The sequence below is a fragment of the Dipodomys merriami genome, unplaced genomic scaffold (assembly GCF_024711535.1).
Source record: "Dipodomys merriami isolate MVZ:Mamm:240054 unplaced genomic scaffold, mDipMer1.0.p SCAF_35, whole genome shotgun sequence".
Classification (NCBI taxonomy): Eukaryota; Metazoa; Chordata; class Mammalia; order Rodentia; family Heteromyidae; genus Dipodomys; species Dipodomys merriami.
Window position 1 is genome coordinate 288,052 of NW_027205048.1, and position 21,640 is coordinate 309,691.

General features: G+C 40.4%; 1 protein-coding gene across 1 annotated transcript in view; it reads left to right on the forward strand.

Moving 5' to 3' along the window:
* Sorcs3 (sortilin related VPS10 domain containing receptor 3) overlaps positions 1 to 21,640 on the forward strand; it is a 415,789-nt gene that overhangs the window by 274,030 nt on the left and 120,119 nt on the right. The gene's annotated exons all lie outside the window — the stretch shown is intronic.

Sequence of the window (21,640 nt, forward strand, 5' to 3'; positions counted from 1 at the left end):
GTATGTGTGTAAAACATCCATCTCCCGGTTTTGCTCTAGAAATTGGCACACAGGGAGTGGTGTTGTGACTGGCAGATCTACACGCTCTTCTTTCCCACTTCCCGAATTGGGAGTCAGAAGGTCTGAACAGAAATCAATCCCTGCAATTTATTTTTAACTTCTTTCTCCTTAGCCAGGATTGATTTTTGTCTTTGTGATCAATGGCACAGAGAATAGTTCCACGTCCCCAGCAGCTGTTCCAAGCGCTTGGTCTGGCAGCCCCACATCTATTGAACAGAGCATTAGAAGCTGATTATGAAAGTAAGAGGATGAAGATGTTTAAGGACTGAGCTTGCTTAGCCCTGCCTTCCTTGCAAAGAAGCAGCAGATCCCAGGAACAACATGGGGATCGGGGAGAGGGGCTGTTGGGCTTGTGCTGTGTGTCCCCATCCCAGCACAGAGTCATAGGAAAGAAGATGGGGATGGGGATGAGCTTATTGTTGCTAACCTGACATCTTCCGTTTTGAGTTTTCTCTTTTTCTTCCTGTTGGCAATTCATTGTTAATATGCCAAGTGCTATTACATTCAAAACCAAAACCTATGTTTTAAAAAAAATAGATTCTTTTCTTCTTTGTATTTTGGGGCTTCGATTTTTACCTGATTCTTTAATTTTCCATTCTTGCCTCCTCCTTCCTGTTTTCTTCTAACTCAGTTTGTGTTTCACAGGAACATGAAATTAGCCACTTTCCCCCTCTCCGTCTAGCCTTGTTACTTCTCGAGGTCAGGCAAGATTGCTTCCACTATCTTCTGTGAAAAATGTGTTCAGAAGGGACGTGCACCTTGGAATAACTCACAATGGTAATCCCAAGGATGGCAATTAGAGCAGAGCCAGCCCCCACCAAGGCCTCTGCCCAGTCCTCTGCCATCAACACTTGCAGTTTTACTGCCTGCCTGCCCCAGCTGGCCTTTGCTTCCAGATTGCGGTGTGGAGAAATCATCGGAGGGCACTTACTCCAATGGAGTTTATTATTTCATCGTGTTATGTAATTGCTTCTCAGATGTTTGCTATCTGTTTGGGAGGGAAGGGCTATGAGCGATGGCTCCTGTACTTCTCTGAAATACCTGATTTGTGTCCTTGTGAAGCTAATGGGATATAATTCTTTTATATAAGTAACATTATAGTCCCAGTACTTTATTTTTTAAAGATTTCACCCCAGTCTGCCTCTGTGGTTTTGTAGGTCCTGACTAATTTTCTTTATCATCTGGGCTTCTTTGGGTATCAGTTGCTTTCAGTAGTCACAGCTAACATTAATTGGGTGGGGAGCATGAGCTGGGTTTACGTATGAATGAAGTTAGCTGCTGTGATGGACAGCTTTAGAGATTTAATTCCATTCTCACTTTCACTGAAGAGGCATGGAGAGGTAAAGTCATTTTCTAAGGTCACACAGTCTACTGGTAAGCAATGACACAGAGCATCTGAAGCAGGAAGTTTGTCCCAGAACCTACTTTCTCAACTAGTACATGGTATATCTGCTTACTTCAGAAATAGCCACCAGAACCTACACATTTTGCCTGAGACAAATTGGGTTCAAAACTATGTAAGGGATAATGAGCAAGTACACACAGCTTTAACATGAGAGAAGGTGCATTGAGACAGTAGGAGAAGAATGAATATGACTGATGTACATTATGTATATGTGTGTGTGCACAAATGTACGTGTGTATGTGTATGTGTAAAAATGTCATAATGAAGCCCCTTCATTGTCAAAAAACACATGGGATAATTCCACAAAAGAATTTGGTCACAAAGTTATTTCAAGGCTGTTTTTTTAAAAAAAATATACAAATAATATCAATCACAATGATAGAATAATAAATATGATTATATTATGATCATCTTAAAAGTTATACTAGTCATTTTCTTTTAATTAGAGGTATCATTTGCAAGATTTATATTGCTACTAGGTTTTCTCTTGCTAAAAAATTATAGAAACAGAAGTCTTTTGCTCTATTCCTGGGCATAATGTTAAGGAATCTCACAAGGCATAGAAGAGGACAACTTATCTTGGAAACCATTATTTGCACTGTCAAATATCTAGAAATGCAGAATACATCATCATCAGTCAAATGGTTAAGGTTTTCTTATTATTTGTGTAAACACCAAAAGTCATAAGAAGGAGGAAAAATATTCCTAACCCTATCACCGTATAGAACTGTGATTTTGTTTTTGTTGCTACTGGGGTTTTGAACTCAGTGCCCCATGCTAACTAGGCACAAGCATGACCACTTGAACCATATTCCCAGCCCTTTAAAAAAAGAGTGGGTTCTTTAGAACATGTATATTGAGTCACGGAATGACCCCAAAACAAATTAGCACTATAGAATCGAGAAAGCACTGCTGCTAAAGAATTCTATCCCTGAGACCAAGAACCAGGAAATAAAGTAGTAGAAAGTCTGTGGATGCAACCCTTCTAAGTCCCTACTTTGAGTCAGGCGTATGTAGGAGTGATACTATGAGTGCATCTGTGGACTTTAAGAGGAAACTGAAGCTGTAAAGAATGTGAAGCCCTGTCTCTTTTGTGGGTGGTAGTATGTCGCTACCGCCTCCACCACCAAGGAAGACGCGACACCGAACTCTTCTCTCTGCAGTTTATTCAGGACCTTTTAGTAATCGTCTGACCCCAACCCCGGGGAGAATTCCCCACAGCCTTAAGTACCCGCTGGGTAGCCAACCCTGATACGCCACGTGGGAACCACCAATAGGTTCAGGTGTGTGGAAGCAAGCCAGATTCTTTGCCTTAGCCATATAAGGAGTTGTTTACCACAGAGAGCACTCGCCATCGGGAAGGCAGAGGGCAGAAGCCGGCGCCATCTTCCAGGTGCGGCCTCTCGCAGCTCTCTACAGTTCCCCCTTTTTGTTTAAAGAACACAGATGAGAACAGAGGTCTGATCCCTGTTGTACAATGCAAGGACTGCATACAAGCCTTCTCCCAGAGGGTACCTTCTCTAGGGATGACTCAGCCTGTCCATTGATTCGTTTTTCACAAGGACGGGAAAAGGCGAATCGAACCCATGTGCAATCAAACATGCTCTCCTCGAGGGCAAAACTCATGCCTCTCGACTGCAGTACTTTGGCTTTGCAATCTGTGTTCATTGTTTTAGGGTGGCAAGCCACGCTTGGGGGGACTGACCTGCTCCAATGGCTGTAAAGGCTTGGATAATCATGGCTGCACTGCGACGCTGAGAACCTCTAATTTGGCAAATGCACCACAGACATACCAAGGAGGCTAATACCAGGAGGCCTGTCAGGGCTCCTAAACCCTCCCATTCCTTAAGATGATTCATAGCAGCGGAGATCCATGAAGATAACCCCTCCGCCAGTCCGGCATCCACTCAGGTCGAGTTCACCATGACGATGGCAACCCTGAGCTGTTCCATCAGGCTGTCGAACTCCCCAGTTCAATTACCTAAAAGATAACTAGACAACTGTTTAGACAAATTTGCAGCGTTTTTTGAATAGGTTTTTTCCTGGGCCTGAACTCTGGGCCTGGGCGCTGTCCCTCAGCTCTTCAGCTCAAGGCCAGCGCTCCACCACTTAAGCCACAGCACCACTTCCAGCTTTTTTCCTTTTGCTTATGTGGTGCTGAGGAATCGAACCCAGGGCCTCAGGCATGCAAAGCAAATGCTCCACCACTGAGCCACCTTCCCAGCCCCATTCTTCTGGGTTAATTGCACCACAGCAGCAGCTAATCCAGCATTAGTTAGTGATCCTCCCAGCTCTCTGCAAACTTTCATCCATGCTTCTAGTCCCCTATTCTTATATGGGGTTATGGTGGCTCTGCATTCCTTAGTGCACTGCTCGTAAACAAGCTGTTTAATTAATGGCATGGCTGCATCTGGGTCACCAAAAATTCTGCCAGCAGCCTCGACCATACGAGCAACAAAGTCCAAAAACGGCTCCGTAGAGCCCTGCAGGATTTTGGTGAGATTGCCACTCACCTCACCTTTATTTGGTAAGGCTTTCCATGCCTTTATGCCAATTTTATTGATTTGTTCATAAACTTGAACCGGGTAGCCTATCTGCTGATTGGAGAATCTCCCCTGTCCAAGCAGCATATCTCTGTCCCAAGCTGGGTTCCCCGCAGCCTGATTGGCTGCAGCCTCTTCACTAGCAAATTCAATCAAAAAGGCCTTCCAATCTAAATACTGACCTGGGCTCAAACAAGCTCATGCAAGCCCACTCCAATCACCGGGTGTCATGCAGTGTCTGTTTAGGGCCTCCACCTGGGCTACAGTAAAGGAGGCTGTGATTCCGTATGTCCACACAGACTCAGCTAAAGATTTTATAACCTTAAAATCTAAGGGTTCATGATACCGCTGTCCCTGTGGATCCTGAAATATTGGACAGGCTAGGTGTAACTCGGTTCTGACCGCTTTCCACACGCCTGGGCTGAAAGAACAGCCAGGGCTGCCACTTGCAGGGTCCTCCGCATAGAGCGGAGGGGCCGAAGGTGTGGGGCGGTGCACGGAGGGCGTGCATTCGTCTTTATCTGGGTCCTCTCTCTCCTTCCCTTTCCTCCTCTTTCTTATCTTTGTTTTTTCTATTTGTTCTATGAGTGATTGTAGTTCCTCTGAGTCTGTAGACTCAGAGGTCTCTAGTTCGGCAAAATCGGGGTATAACCCCCCCCCTCTCCTCCTTTTCGCTGTCTGCCCTTTCCGATCTTTCTTCCTGCAGCATTTCTAGGGTGGCCTGACCATTCTCTACCGCCTCACTGCAACGCTGGTCCTCGAGACAGCCTCTTATCAGTTTCCATATTGGTCTCACTCCGCTCTTAAGCGTTCCTTGTTCAGAGGCAAAATCTAGGTCCCTCCCTAGTTTCTCCCAAGAGGCCACCGTGAGGCTTCCAGAGACAGCGAACCACGGGGCAACGATGTCACATTCATTCAAAAATCTCTCTAAAGTACTCTTTTATTTTTAACTTTTTTGAGTGCAGTAGCTCATTGAGAGCCAAAAAAATTGGGTGCGAAGAAGCGCCCATGTTTTAAACATTTAAAGCTGGTAAACAAACTTTTACTTTCACTTTTGGCTACTCTACTGACTAGCCCGGGTTCTCGCTCTCTCTTTATCTACCGAGAAGAGCAAAAATCCCCCCCCCCTCTTGTCGCGGATTCCCCTTTTACCTGGGAACTTATCCCCCGCTCTTGTCGCTGATTCCCCTTTTACCTGGGGACTTATTCCCACTCTTGTCGCGGATTCCCCTTTTACCTGGGAACTTACCAGTGCACCACCCTGACCACAGAGAGTTCTGAGTCCTGGTTGGGGTTATGGCTGAGTCCCCTTACGGGCCACCATGTGTCACTACCGCCTCGACCAGCAAGGAAGACGCGACACCGAACTCTTCTCTCTGCAGTTTATTCAGGACCTTTTAGTAATCTTCTGACCCCAACCCCGGGGAGAATTCCCCACAGCCTTAAGTACCCGCTGGGTAGCCAACCCAGATACGCCACGTGGGAACCACCAATAGGTTCAGGTGCGAGAAAGCAAGCCAGATTCTTTGCCTTAGCCATATAAGGAGTTGTTTACCACAGAGAGCACTCGCCATCGGGAAGGCGGAGGGCTGAAGCCGGCGCCATCTTCCAGGTGCGGCCTCTCGCAGCTCTCTACAGTAGTACTTAGGTTTGAACTCAGGGCCTAGTGCTTTCCAGGCAGGCACTAGTCCAGCCTTTTATGCTTTACTTATTTTTCAAGTACCAGCTTAGATTTTTGCCTACGCTTGGCCTCAGAGTAGAAGCTGTTTCCTTTGGTGCACAGAAACCTTTTAATTCAATGCAGTCTCATTTGTCAGTTCTTGCTCTAATTTCCTGAGCAATGGGAGTCTTAATTAGAAAATCATTGCCTGTGTAACTTCACTTGTTCTCTCTATGTTTTCTGTTAGAATGCAAAGTTTCAGGTCTTACATTAAGGTTTTTTGATCCGCTTTGAATTTGTGTGTGTTCAGAGTCAGAGATAGGAATCTAGTCTCAGTTTTTACAATATGATTTGTTAAAGTTACCATCTTTTCCTCAATATGTTTTTGTTATTATTGTTAAGAATTAGATGGCCATACCTGTGTGGGATGATTTCTGGGTCTTCTACTCGATTCTATCGGTCTATGTGTATGATTTGGTGCCATTATCATGCTGATTTTTGTTAGTATGGCTCTATAATATAATTCAATGTCAGGCACCCTCAACATTGCCTTTTTTTTAAACCTAGGATCACTTTGTGTATTCTTATTCTTCTGTATTTCCACATAAACTTTAGGATTAACTTTTCTATTTCCATGAAGAATGGACCTAGGACTTTTATGGGGATGGTACTGAATCTATAGACCTGTAAGTACAAACTGCCATGTTTTTCCTGGTTCTCTCAGTCTGCCTCTTTATAAATAACAAGCTGTAACTTGCCTTTGAGGTTCCCCTTTTTGAAAACTTCTCTAGCTTTTTGGTGATTTTTTTTTAATGCTACGATCTATCTCGGTTTGCCACCATCTTCTTTTCTATCTCTTTGTTAAGTAGCTCAATTTAGCCTATCCAATTTCTTCAGCTTCTTACTTAGCCTCCTATCTTCAAATTGATCATCCCATGCAGCAAGCAGAATTCCCTTCTGTGTGAAGGACTTAGTCTCCTCCCAAGGCAGTAGGAGTATAAATTTCACATATTTATATAATTCATAGGGTACAGTATGTGTGTACATGCATATGTATAGCACACTGTACAGAGTGATATAATAGAGTAACTATATCAATGGTGTCTGGAGTTAGACAAATACCCACATTTAAATTCCAGCTCAGCCTTCTACTAGCTATGTATTTTAGCCATCTTATGTCTCATTTGCAAAATGTAGATGGGATAGGTATGGTCCAAACAGTACCTAGTACTGGTTTTGATCTAACTATAGAAGGAAAATGAGAGTAAGTCGAGTATACCATGGAGATTTTGCTGAGGGGTTCTTATAGCCTGCTAACCTTCCCTGTGTTCAGGGACCGTGACATTGTCAAAATCTCACATCATTTGTTTACCTCAAAGAGAGATGATGAACTCTACTTGATCACTGACCCCATGTATCCCATAGTATTTGCCATAGCCTGGCAGTTGATTAAGTGTAACATATGGTGGAACTAGAGCCAGTGTCCATAATGAAATGTTGAAGCATGATGGATAGTCAAAGAATGAGATGAATTTGACTAGAGCTTTAATTACCATGTGGATTCAGCAGTGGTAGGAGAGAACATCGTGAAGTCTGATTTCCTGTTTCCCGTAGGATTGTAATATATCTCACAGCCCTTGATTTTCCATGTTCCGATGTTCTTAACTATTTGGTGAAATACTTGATGTAAAAAGGCTACCCACTTGTAAGAATCCACCCAATTATCTCCTCTTGGTGTTCTTCTGATTCTGAAGTGGGAAGCACAGATTACAGATGCCTAGCAAAGTGAAAAGAGCCTGGGGTTACAGGTCAGAAGTTCTGAAGCAGTTTCTTGAAGTAACAAGGTGACCTAAAGTGGCCCCTCTGAGCCTCAAGTTCTTTAATAGTAAAATGAGGCTGTAAGTAAACCTCATTTGCCGGGTCATGCCCCGATAAAATAAAACTTAGATAATAGTAAAGAAAACTCATAGAATCGATTACTGAACAGCTTTCAGCTCTGGGTGTTGGGTACTGACAGAGGATTAGAGATGGATAAGACTTATTCTCTGCCTCCACAGTCACTACAGTTCAGCAAGATGGACCAGCATTCCATAATTCAGGGCAAAAGCTAGTAAGAACCACAAGAGGGCCATAAAGAAAGATCTGTATGAATCAGAAGAAGAAAAAATGAAGATTACTGAGAAACTGGGTTGGGAAAGAACTTCATACAAGCCCCTGTGAAATTTGTTGATGGAGGGTCTCTGTCTAGCTTGTTCTAGAACTAGCCATGCTTTGGAAAGGTTCCAGAGTAGATACTTTATACTCATTCAAGGCTAAACGACATAATCGACTTTGTCAGGAGTTAGAAACCCAAGTGTCAATGTGGACTCTTCAACTTTAGAGCTGATTGTCTTCTATACATTACTTAACTCACCAGTCAAGTAGGAATGCACAAAACCTCCTGCATAGAGCCATTGCTAGAGACGACAGGGCATGTAACCTGCACCTATTACGATGCTTGAGCTGGTGGAACACAAGAGGGGCTTGACATAGGGAATACAATGGAGAGACCACTAGAAGTATCAATTGGTATTTCACAAATATTTGTTGCTCTCTCAGGGAGGTGATAGTGTTGCCTGAGAAACAGTCTGACAGATGGTTTCAATCCATATACTGCAGTCTTGAAATGTGCGCATGAGGAGTGCAAATCCCATGTTGGCAAAGTTCTGCCTTTCTCTCTTGCGGGTCCAGCCATTTGGAAATCCCATGTCCCGAAGATGCATCCCTACTTCTCCAGAAAAATTAGTGATTTTGTTTGCTTGGCCATTTCAGGATGCTTAAAATGTCTCAAAATTATCAACAAATTAATTATTCTCTAAGCAGCTATGTGCACCTGCCATTCATCCCTGGTGGCTGGAAAGGCTTCTGCTTGGTAGTTTTCCATTCTTTTCACTTCACGGTTTTAAGTTCCTATTGCCACCAGCCCTTCATTCTGTGCATAGGTAGAGCAGATTCAGTGCCTCACTCTGTTAACAAGACCATAACTGCATCAGCGTCTAAACGCTGTGGGATCCAAAGGTACATCACAGGACTGTCACAGAGTCCTTCTCTTTTGCATTTTTATAGCATAGTTAAAGTTACAAGTGAACATTTTATTACATTTAGTTACTCCCAAGATCCCATATGAAAAGGGTTACTGTGACTAATTCAACTTTTCTATCTGTATATATATATATATATATTATAAATAATTCAATTTATATATAATGAACTATATAATACTATATAATATATAAACAATATGATTGTATAAATATACAATATTTAATAATATATAACATTATTTTAACATATTTCCAAAGATTAGACACCCTGTCTGAAGTTCTATGATAAATAAATATCTGAGATGAAAATAAAGCCTACAGGTGTCAGAAATGTCACTACCCTTGTCTTCCCCTTTTCCACCTCCTGTTTTTATTTCAGAAGTTTTGGGATGCTATAGAAATGATAGAAGTCAGTATTTAGTTTAGGCAGATTTAACTCAAATATTGGACCTCGTCATGCCCAATTATAAAAGAGGAAATCAGCTATGTGGTATATGAAGATGATTTACTTACATAAGTGTTGAAATATTACCTCAACTGGATTCCTTGTAATATTATCTATAACCCTTAATTTTATCTCTTACAAAGAATTTGTGTCCACATACACATACCACAAGGAACAGAACCATTTTGGAGACCCAAAGGAGGGAGGTGTTTTAATAGCAAGCTTGAACAGTCCTGTTCAGGAATGTCATGGATAGTGCCTTTCATATTCTGTATGAACCTCTCTCGTCTTTATTTATAGTCAACTGTCTAGATTTTAGGCCTTGTTAAATTACTTGGGAGTTTTCAGATATCCCCAAGTGTCAGACTCCAGTAGGAAAATTCAAATTTTCCTCTCGCCATTGTTATTTCTGTACTTATTTCTGTCTTTTCATGCTTCTACCTCCAATACACACCTAGAAGAGGAGTGGCAAAGGTCTTCCATTTTGACCATCAGATGGCCATCTCAAAAAGTCCTACTCTTTCTTCGAAGTCTTGTGAGCCAGAACTCAAAGGTGAGACTTGTAGCCTTTAGTGGTAAATCTATAGTCAAAAGAAGCTAAAACAAAACAAAACACTTTGGCTGCATAGTCTTTACATGTAATCTGTTCCAAAAATTCCTTATGATCTGTCATGATCAGGTAGCCATCTTGGCTTCCCCAAGACCCTGATACCTGCAAGCTGCATCATTACCACGGTCAGTCTTCATAAGGCCTCTACGGTGCTTAACTAGAGCAGATGTCTCTACTTGTTCTGAAGGTACAGGTAATATGTGGTGAGCAACTTATTGTGTATCAGCTGCAGGCTCTTTCTAGTTGCTATCACATTTAGTCTTCATGAATATTTGTTGGTTGATAATAGCACTGGATCTAATTTTCAAAAGAGGAAATTAGGATAGTTAAAATTATTTGTCCAAAATCATCAAACCAGTAGAAATCAGATTCAAAAACATTCTTGGATCCCAACTGATGTGTTCTAATGCTTAAAATTTTGAGGATGAGTCCTGATGGAAAATAGGTAATAGGAAACTGATTGAGTCACTTCCAACATTGATGAAATATGGCAAGAGTCAGGAATAGTACTACTTCTAGTAGTGCATGTTGTCAAGACACAAATTCTTTGTTCTGTGGTTTTTCCAACTCACACTTTTTCTCTGCCTTACTGACATTCCAAGTAAGCAGTGAAGTCTCATAAAAGTTGCTTGACAGGACTGATGAAGTTGTTAGTTTTTTTTTTCTTCATGAATTTTTGTCCAACAAGTTCACTGGTGAGCTCAGTGTGTATCTTCCTTCTAACACTTCCCACCCCTACACATACATACACATACACACACACACACACACACACACACACACACACACACACACACACACACACACACACACACATATATATATACACATACACACAACACAATATTGTGTCAACTATCAGTGTCACTATCAGTGTCAGTGTTAACTATCTTATCCCAAATATGCTCTTTGTAAAGCTATTTTGGGGCTACTGTGTTTGGGTAGCAATAAAATCTTTTATGTACAAATCTGTTTTTTATTGTCAAGGTGATGTTCAGAGGGGTTACAGTTGCACAAGTAAGGTAATAAGTACATTTCTTGTCAATCTTGTTACCCCTTCCCTCATTTTTCTCCTATGTCTCCCCCGAATCCCTGAAGTTGCACAGATCATTTCCCACATATTGTCTTTGTATATCGCTGCTGAATTGGTTCCCGCTTGTCCTTTGTCACACCATTCTGTTAACACAGAATGGTACAAATCTGTTTCTAAGGAAGGTTATCTGTAATACCATGCAACCATGGTACATAATAGACTCCTCCTCTTTTCTGACACAGAGAGATAAAACTGTGTATTACATTAATATCACAGAGCCTCTGGAGTATACTATGAGCTAATATCAGTTAGACAAACACTAAATTCAAAGTCAAACAGTCTGGCAGAGGAGATGTCTTGTTTGTTCAGAGGATGCCATGTTGTTCTAAATGGTGTGCCACAGTTCTGATTCAGATACATACAGTGGTATCTTAGTAAAGTTGTTCCAGAAAATGAACACGAGTTGGTAGATGCAACTTAAACTTGAGTGCAGGGCCATTCTGGTAAGTGCTGTAACTATAGCAATGTTTGTTTGTTGACACTATGGCCGTTTGTCCACACACATAGGGTCTCTCTATGCCAAGTAGAATGCGTTTAAACTCTTGGGTTCAAGCAATCCTCCTGTCTCACTCTCCTCAGAAGCTGGGACTATAGGTGTAAATATGTAGTCAGTAGACTGTTTCTTTGTTCTTAAAAAAGAAATGTGATCTTTGAAGGAATTATGTAGGTAGAAATGGAGAGGAAGACCTAACAACATCAGGATTTATTTCAAATAATTTGAATAGAATTAATGAGCAAAGAAATTGGAAAAGTTAATTATGCATCATAACAGCCTGACTCTTTCTTTCCCTTTTTTATAAGGAGGAGGAAACATTGAAAGGCTGCGTGTGAGGCAGCCAAAGTATGACTGGAAAGGTGGTCATTTTTCTTGATTTAGACAGATCCTATTGGACCCAGTTTGGTCTTCTAAGTAGAAAACTTTTAAATGCCATTTCCTGTGAAGACAGCTCTTCTTGTATATAAGCCAGATTTATTTCCACTGTAGTCTTTCTTACTCACAAATTCCTATAGCAGCACCATTCACTTCTGTGCAACAATAGAGCATTGATTTCTCTGGGCTGAGAAATTGACAGGAGTGCTCACACAGAAAGATCTGGCTTGTTGGTGGGCATCTTCTTTGGGAAAATACAAGTTGAATGACATGAGCTACATTTCTCTCCACAGAGAAGTCTGGATCCCTAACAGCCTGAGATATTGGAGTGTGTTTGTCGGTTTTCAAGTTTTATTTTTCAGTAGCTGTGCAAAGAGGTTACAGTTCCGTAAGTCGGGTTATGAATACAATGCATACCAAACAATGTCACTCCTTCCAACTTTCCCCTCCGTTATTCCCCTTCCCATCTCCACCCTCATTTTACATAGTTCAACTTTTACATAACATACACTGAATATAATGACTGTATTTAATAACAAGTTTTGTTTTGTTTTGTTTTTTGGGACTTTTTTTGATTGGTCATGGGGCCTGAACTCTGGGCCTGGGCACTGTCCTTCAGCTCTTCAGCTCAAGGCTAGCGCTCTACCACTTGAGCCCCAGTGCCACTTCCAGCTTTTACTGCTTAAGTGTGCTAAGGAATCGAACTCAGGGTCTCATGCATACAAGGCAAGCACTCTACCACTGAGCCACCTTCCCAGCCCCCGATCACAAGTTTTAAAAGCCAAGTAAACATGGGTTAAAATCCAGCCCAATGATATTTTGGCTGTGACTTTAAGTATATTGTATAACTTCCTTCTATATAATATCCTCATTTTAGCATAAGATATAAGGCGAGTGAACACAGAAGAACAGTACTTGACACATTAAATTTGTGAAAATGTTTTCTGTTACTAATAACTTTACCTCCTAGGGTACTAGTGTTGTTATTAATACAACTAACCCTGACAGCAATTATTATTGTTGATACATAGTCTGTAACATGAAAATAAAGCATTCAATATAACACTGGCACACAAAATAATAGTTTCCATCCCGTTTTTCCAATTTTGGCAGAAAACATTTAGATTTTTGAGATCCTGAAAGGGACATTGGAAATGACTGGAAGGCTTTGATGTTCATGTAGAGAAGGCAGAGTTCCCTTTGTCCTCCATGGAAAATCATCATTCAGAAATCAGATTAATGAAAATAATAAAGGGTGTGTCAGATTAGGTTTGGTCCCAGCAAGTGTAGGTACAAGGGAAAAGAAACAGACATGTTTAATGGCTAACAAATTTGTTCAAAGGAATCATTTTCACTGGCCAGGAGCCCAATTAAACCTGTAAAAATGGAAATCTAGAAAAGTCAGATTAACGAGCCAGTCATTAGCAGGAAAAGACCTAGCTAATTCTGTGTTTAGCATGACAGATGGGTCCAGAGCAAATAATTGGATGACATTCATCAAATGTAAAATAAAAGGTGTCACCAAAAGGGAGCATGGTAATAATCTGTGGGATTTACAGTGCCAGCAAATTTGCTCATAAGGAAGAGAAAAGTTCATCAAAATAGATTAATAGTCACTAAACTTTATTCCCTCCTTGTATGGTTGCCAGAGAGTCACACAAATAATGGCAGAGAGGAAGCAAATATGTCACCTTGGTGTCTCCCTAGCACTGGGAGGAGTCTGCTCTAGAGAAAGTGTGCTCAAGCCTCTATTTGGAAAAAAACAAAACAAAACAAAAAAACATCTGGGACTAAGCAGGAAGAAACAGCTCTTCATTACAACTACAGTCTGATCTTGACACAATGATTAAATCAAATAATCCATGACTCAGTCAGTAATTATTAACCTCTGTTGTGTACCTGACTCTGTGGGTGTATGTTTATTTCAGGTGTATTTGGGATTACAGGAGCTCAAGTTTGCTTTATAGCTATAACAGTGAAAGACTGGACAAATTGGTTGAAAATGTTGGACAAATTGGTTGATACTTCTAGGTTTTCAGTTGTGACTTGTAAAGCTAGAATAGAATGAGAAACATTCATACCTGCACATTTCACTTACAGAGCTTTATATATGTGTTTATTTTAAAGGATCTTAAAATCAAGGAAATACTTTGTATTGTTATAGTGAGTAAAACAGACAACTCTTCTAAATGAGCTAGGGTAACACAAACTTTGGATGAAAGAAATGACATTGATCAAGATGCATTATATTCATAAACTGATTTGTTGAGAGGTAACTCCTTCATTCAACTACTTACAGATAATAAAAATATAACTTGAGAGGAAGAAATTTTGGAGATTCAAATTTCTCTTGTTGTAGGCAAGTCATTTAGCCTTATAGGTTCTATAGGGATTCTATGTTTGTGAGAATTAACTAAAACATTTTTATGGATAGTTTCAAGCAGGGTTAGTAAACTCAACAAATGTTAGCTGCTTCATCATCTTTTTTTTTTTTTTTTTTTTTTTTTTTTTTGCCAGTCATGGGGCCTGGATGCTGTCCCTCAGCTCTTCAGTTCTAGGCTAGCACTCTACCACTTGAGCCACAGCGCCACTTCCAGCTTTTTTTTTTTTTTCTACTTATGTGGTGCTGAGGAATTGAACCCAGGGCCTCATGCATGCGAGGCAAGCACTTTACCACTGAGCCACTTCCCAGCCCCTTCATCATCCTTTTTATTGTGATATACATCTACCAAGAGATTAGCTCTGTTAATCTCTTTACTGTGAGAAACTGACCGAGGATGAAATTTATTAAAATTTATTGTTCATAGATTTAGAGGCTAGGAATTCTAAGACCAAGGTATAGCCAACTTCATGCCTGGTAAGGGCTATGTGTTGCTTTTTAGATGACACCTTCATCATTGTGTTTTCACAAGGCAAAATGGATGCGGGGGAGGGTAGAAAAGAAGAGCCCAGTTAGCTTCCTGGTGTGTGTGTGTGTGTGTGTGTGTGTGTGTGTGTGTGTGTGTGTGTGTGTGTGTGTGTGTGTGTGTGTGTGTGTGTGTGTGTGTGTGTGTGTGTGTGTGTGTGTGTGTGTGTGTGTGTGTGTGTGTGTGTGTGTATGTGTGTGTGCCCTAATACCTTAAAAGAGGAGCAATCTTTATTTGGGCCTGGCTTACTTCACTTAATATAATTTTTTCCAAGTTTTTCCATTTCCTAACAAATGGGGCAATGTCATTCTTTATTATGGAGGCATAGAATTTTATTGTGTATATATACCACATTTTCTTGATCCATTCATCTACTGAGGGGCATCTGGGTTGGTTCCATAGCTTAACTATGGTAAATAATGCTGCAATAAACATAAGTTGTGCTGGTAGCTTTAGTGTGGTCTTATTTGTGATCATTTGGGTAAATGCCCAAAAGTGGGATTGATGGGTCATATGGGAGCTCTATGTGGAGTCTTTGAGGGATTCAAATATTTTTTTTTCTTGCAATTGTTTCCAACATATTTATAAGATGATTTCTTTGTTGCTTTGTATGTACCTCCCCAAGGTATAAGCCCTGCTTTCACTGTATTTGATGTTGATATAATTTGTGGTGGGGAAGGGAAAAAACAAACTCTTTAAATAGGGTTACAGGTGGACCCATTACAACAATGAGGTATACAAGATGTTATGTCAAAAAACGGACTTTACAACTTTGGTGGGGTGGGGGCTGGGAGGGTGGGGCTGGGAGTGGTAGGGGGATGTGGGGGTGGGAAGGTGGAGATGGAAAAGCATTGGTAAGGGGAAACAAAGGAGGAGGCAACAATGCTTGATAAGAAATGCACTCACTATCTTGCCCATGTAATTTTAACCCCTCTGTATGGTATTTTCACAATAATAATAAAATAAAATAAAAAGAGAAGCAATCTTCAGAGCTTAACCATTTAAAACACCCTACCCTTAATACTGGTCCCTTGAAGATGAAGTTTTAACATGAATTTTTGGAATAACAAAATTCCAACCATAACATTCCACTCTTGCCACCACTTCAATAAATGTCCTTCTTCCAAAAGACATTCATGGCACCTCAGTAGCCCATAATGTGTTTCTGTGTGTGTGTGTGTGTGTGTGTGTGTGTGTGTGTGTGTGTGTGTGTGTGTGTGTGTGTGTGTGTGTATGTGTGTGTGATACCAGGGTTTGAAATTAGGGACTTGAATTTGCTCAGATAATGCTCTACCACTTGAGCTATGCTCCAGCCCTAACCCTTAATGTCTTGTGCCATCATTAGGTAATAAAGTCTAAACCAAAGTCTTATTTCAATATCTTCAATATTCTATGTTGGTTAAATTCAAAATATGAGTTGTCTCTGTCAAATTGGTCTGTACTTGTGCTCATGAGATCTTGAACTAAAACAAGTTGAATGATGATGAAATACAATTTGGGGACAGGAATAGCACAGGCATTTCTAGTCCCAAAGAAACAGGAAAGAAGAAAGTAATAATGGATTTCAAGTAAGTCTAGAGCTGAACACGGTAAACAACACTAAAATTTGGGGCTGATCACAGAGCAATCATGTCTCTATCTATACTGCATTTGAACAGGGAACTACAAACCAGCAGCCATCAACCTAGCCATTCTTCTCAGGAGTAAGATGTCAGCCCCAATCTCTTACCAGATATAAGGGAGCCTGTCTGTATGGAATATATAAATAAATGTGCAAAAGAAGGAAAGAAGACCTGAATCTGGTAAAATTGTCAGAAGTTTGGTTCTGATTCCCTGAACTGTTTCATGTTTATTTGGATGAACCTTTTAGTTTTGGAGTAATTTATTTTCTTCTATAATCACCTTTGTGTTTTAGATAAATAGAGAAGTTGCAAATACATTAGAGAGAGCTCTCAAATATTACCCACCTAATGTCTCCTACTATTAACCATTTTCTTGAATTTGTCTTTTAATATTAACATTTATGATTTCATATGCATGGGTAGTCCTTAAATGGAGTCTACAGTAAAATAAGTGACTGTTTCTATAACTTACCTATAACCTTTTCCTAAGATTTATTGCTAAGATAGAATACTCTTCATATTGATAAGGATTCAATACATTGTACTCATAAATGACATGTTGAATAGAAACCTCTTTGTACAATTACTTAAAGATAATAAAAAGAAAAAGAAAAAGTTTAGGCTGAAAATAATCTTCTTTGACTTTACTTCCTGCCTTTGAGAACACTGAGGCTAGAGAGGAGATCCCAGGGCAGGCTCCAGGATAGCCCATATCCATGACACTTACTACAGCCCACCTGGAAGTTTTCATGGTTTAGAGTTCCACTGTCAGCAATTTAAAAAAAAATCATTGTAAAAATACTGTACAGAGGGGGTTACAGTTACATGAGTAAGAAAATGAGTACATTTCCTATCTAGCATTGTTACCTCCTCCTTTCCCCCCTACCATTCCTTCCCTCCCCACTTCCCCAACTCCTCCCTCCCCTACCCCCTGAAGTTGTAAAATTCATTTTCAACTTAGTGTCTTGTGCATCTCATTGTTACAATGGGTCAAACTATATCCTTATTTCAGCATTTTGTTATTTCCCTTCCCCTCCCCAAAGTAGAAAAATGTATAAACAAGATTCAGGATACTGGAATCAAATACGGTAAAAACAGGGGTTATACCATGGGGGAAGAACATACAAAAGAAACAAAAAATTCACAAGTCTATACTAAAGCTACCAGCACAACTATGTTTATCACAGCATTATTCACCAGAGCTAAGATATAAAACCAACCCAGGTGCCCCTCAGTAGATTAATGGATCAAGAAAATGTGGTATATATACACAATGGAATTCTATGCCTCTATGACATTGCCCCATTTGTTAGGAAATGGAAAGACTTGTAAAAAATTATATTAAGTGAAGTAAGCCAGGCCCAAAGAAACATAGGTCCTGTGGTTTCCCTTATTTGCAATAACTAGTATATGTCTAGGACAAGCAAAAAAGTTCAAAAGCTATGTACCTATGACCATATAAGATGATGCTAAGCGAAATGAACCCCAAGATACCGACCAACACAAGTGGTTTTATCTTTCTTACTGTTTTTTTAATGTACTTACACTGTACCATGTGATTTTTTTGTTTCACTGTCAGCAAGTGTTCTAGGCAAGAGTTACATATTGGTGTCTTTTTAGCAATGGGACCTTGAAGATGGCTGCACCTGAATGTCTCTGTTTCTCCCACCAAATATTCTAGCTCTTGGCTTATAATTGTTGCCTTCCACAATGTATTAGAATATGTAGAGGGTTCAGCCAAGTTATTTTTCTGGTTGATAGTTAAGAATGGCCTTTCCTATAGTTTTCTACACCCTTCATCTAAACCTCAATTAGCATGGCCTTCACCATCTGTATTTATACCATCATTGTGATCAGAAACATTTTAAATAATCTCTAAGGGGAATGTAGTTTTCTTCTTGAGTCATCTGCTGAGTCACTCCAGAACACTCCACAAGTGACAATGCGGGCTTTTTTGTAGCATTCACTTAAAACGATTCCAGCTTCTTTCCATTACTCCACTTCCAAGCTACTTCCACATATTTTGGTATCTGTTATAGCAATCCCTTACTTCTTAGTACCAACTTCTCGTTCAGAAGTTGGTTCTGCTTCTGTATCAAAACATTTTAGAGTGAGTACTTTGTAAACAGTAAAAAAAATATTTCTCCCAGTTCCCATAGAGTCTGGGAAATCCAGGATGAGAGCCAGGCAGGTTCAGTCTCTGGGAGCTCCCTGCCTGATGACACCTTCACTCTGTGCCCTAAATCAATAGTGGAGAGGGCAAAAAAGAATCTAGGAGTTTCTTCTAGTCCTTTTATAAAACACGGATTCCTTCGCTAGGGAAAGGCCTGCATTGCTCAATCACTTCCTCAAAAGTGCTGCCTCTTAATATTTATGAAATTAGGGATTAAATTTTAACATACATTTTGGACGGGACCTAAACAAACAATAGCAATAATGTTGTCTAGGAACAAGATTACCAAGTTGTAATAAGACAGGGAAGAACAATTTATAGAAACACTTATTCCACAAAGTAAATGTTGAATGTGCCATAGAAATGGAAAGAACAAAATTCACATGTTGATTGATGGGACCAGTTGCAATGAAATGGTGGTATCCAGCCCCCCACCCCTTCTTTTCTTTTTGTCAGTCATGGGTCTTGAACTTCGGGCTTGAGAGATATCCCTGAGCTTTTGTGTTCAAGGTTAGCAGTCTACCACTTTGAACTACAGCTCCATTTCCCCGAAAACCCTTTCATGGACATTAGATTTGTACTGAGGTTTAAAGCATGAGTTGAGTTTTGGCAGGTACAGAAAGGAATATGGTCTGAACAAAGGAAGAATAGAAGGAGCTATTTTGATATTATCTGCAAGATTCTGTAATAACAGATGTAGTTGGAGAAGCCCTGGTTGCCTGGTGTTCATTGACCCATTCATGTTTTTTAAATCATTCCATGATACTATGAAGCATAATTTCTTTTTCTTTTAATTTTATTTTATTGTAAAGATGCTATACAGAGGGGTTACAATTACATGAGTAAGGTAATGAGTACATTTCTTGTTGAACATTGTTACTCCCTCCTTTGTTTTTCTCCTACCATCCCTTCCCTGCCCCACCTTTCCCACTCCTTTCCCCCAGGAAGCATAATTTCCATGCTTATTACTCAAGCACCAGTCCTCCTAATTTGTGTGAGGGTTTGTGAAAGAGAGAGCCTGTGAATGTGCAGATATATAATAGGTATGGCTGAGCTGAGTTGCAAGGCTGTGGAGCAGTTGACCTTAGCTAGGGGACCACACTGTTCTCCTTCAGACCCTGGTGACTAGAAACTGTAATGAAGGCAGCCCTGCTTATGGTACTGACAAGAGGCCAGTGCTGACAGGAGATGCTGACAAGAGGGTGGGGCTGCCATCTTGTTTCTTTTCGAGGTAGCTAGAATTTGCTGAGAAAGAGATACTAATTGATGAGCTCTGTCTAGCATTCAGGAAGGGGGTGTGCCTTCCCAAGATACTGACTGAGTTCTCCTAAGGTATGATTAGTGATGCTGAGTGTGTTCTGTAGACAACTGGATTTTAAGCATATGACAAATGGCCAGAAGATGTATTCAGAGGGCTTAAAAACTTTATCATTGGCACTGAGTCTTCTGTGAGTGATAAAAATGTTTTAGAGTAAAATAGAGGAGAGGATTGGCAACATTATAAATGTACTAAGTATGATGAATTGTACATTTAGAAATGGATAAGGTTTAGTTGTTGTGCTTATTGCATTTCACCAGAATAAAAAAGTTTATCATCGTTGTTAATACAGAAATCAGGAAATGAGTTACATTTGGGCAGGAGGCAGGGCTCCAGGACAGAAGAAGAACATAGAGGTTCATGTCAATGACTATTAAACCTGTGGTCTGCAGATCAACTCTATCAGCCTCACCTGGAATCTTAACAGCAAATTCTTACAGCTCTGCCCAGCACCATTCAGTCATAGCTAAGGCACAGCTGTCTAAGTTTTTAATGAGATTTCCAGGTGATTCTGATGCAGTCTCAAATTTAAAAATATCAATCTTTGCTTGTGGTTTGGTAGGAATGTTTACATGTTTCTTTGTGTATTTTTTCATGTGTTGACTTTAGAGTTAAAAATAAAACCATATAAAACAAACTGATAAAAAAAAGGATCATGAAAAATATGATGGTGTTTGTGTCCTGATCTAAGGACTGCATTTTTTATATATTTTTAAATTTTATTGTCAAGGTGATGGACAGAGAAGTTACAGTTAAATAAGTAAGGTAGGAAGTACATTTCTTCTTCAACTTGTTACCGCCTCCCTCATTTGTGGGGAGGGAAAGTAGGACTGCATTTTCATTCAATGCTGAAGAGGCTTATTTTAAAAAGAAGAAAAATCTTCTCACTCACCAATTGATCTTAATATGTCAATACTCACTTCGAAGCCAATACAAACAACCTAAGTTCATAGCGGGTGTCTTAGCCATGCAAAAATAAAAGTCCTGCACTACAAGACTAATTCTAATTAGAAAACAGAGATCAGGGACCGACTTGGTGAAACATCACCAAAAGAACAAACAAAACAAAACAAAACAAACGACACCTCTCCCCTTCCTTTCTAGCCAGATCTTCTGCAGGATCCTGCCTTGGTGCTGATTGTGACATCTACCCAAAGGAACAGCTTGCAGTCACTGCTCCTTGAGTTTCCCCTGCCCCTTTCCCATCTCTGCTATGTGGAGTGGGTGGAGCCATGGGTGAGGCCATCTCTCTGAGGGATGGGCCAATGCCTAGTGTTCCGCAGAGATGCTGCACCTTTCTGCTCCCAACAGTTGCTGTGGATGGGTGCCAGGTTTGGATGGGAGTGAGCGGACTGGCCAGTCTCCACAGCCTGTGCTTGGGGCCTCAGTGAGAATGGAGCATGTTCCTCTTGGTAATTGCCTCCTCAACACAGCAGCCTGGCTGCTATTGTTGTCTTGCTTTTTTTTTCTCTCTTTTGCAGAACAGGCTGTGTTTTCTTCTCCTGTGAATATTAATTTCCCCCGAGTTAGGATAATTGGGCTGAGAGCAGACATCTGCAGCGCTGTGCCACGTTGGCAGGACTTTTCAGTGTGCCAAGGCCAAAGGATCATTTCTTGGAGTGGTTTCCAACTCATCTAAGATTCCATCCTTTTTCCAAATGAAGTGAAAGGGCTCGTTCCTAATGGCCTTAACTACGAGATTGAAACCCAGCGTTTCCGAATTTCAAACCTGGAGGTTTTTGTTTTTTGTTTTTGTTTTTCCCTCCAAACATATGCCCTTAAGCAATGCGTCCCTGGAACGAATCAATATGTTCCTGCTGATATGGAAGGAAAAAAGTATATTCAAATCAC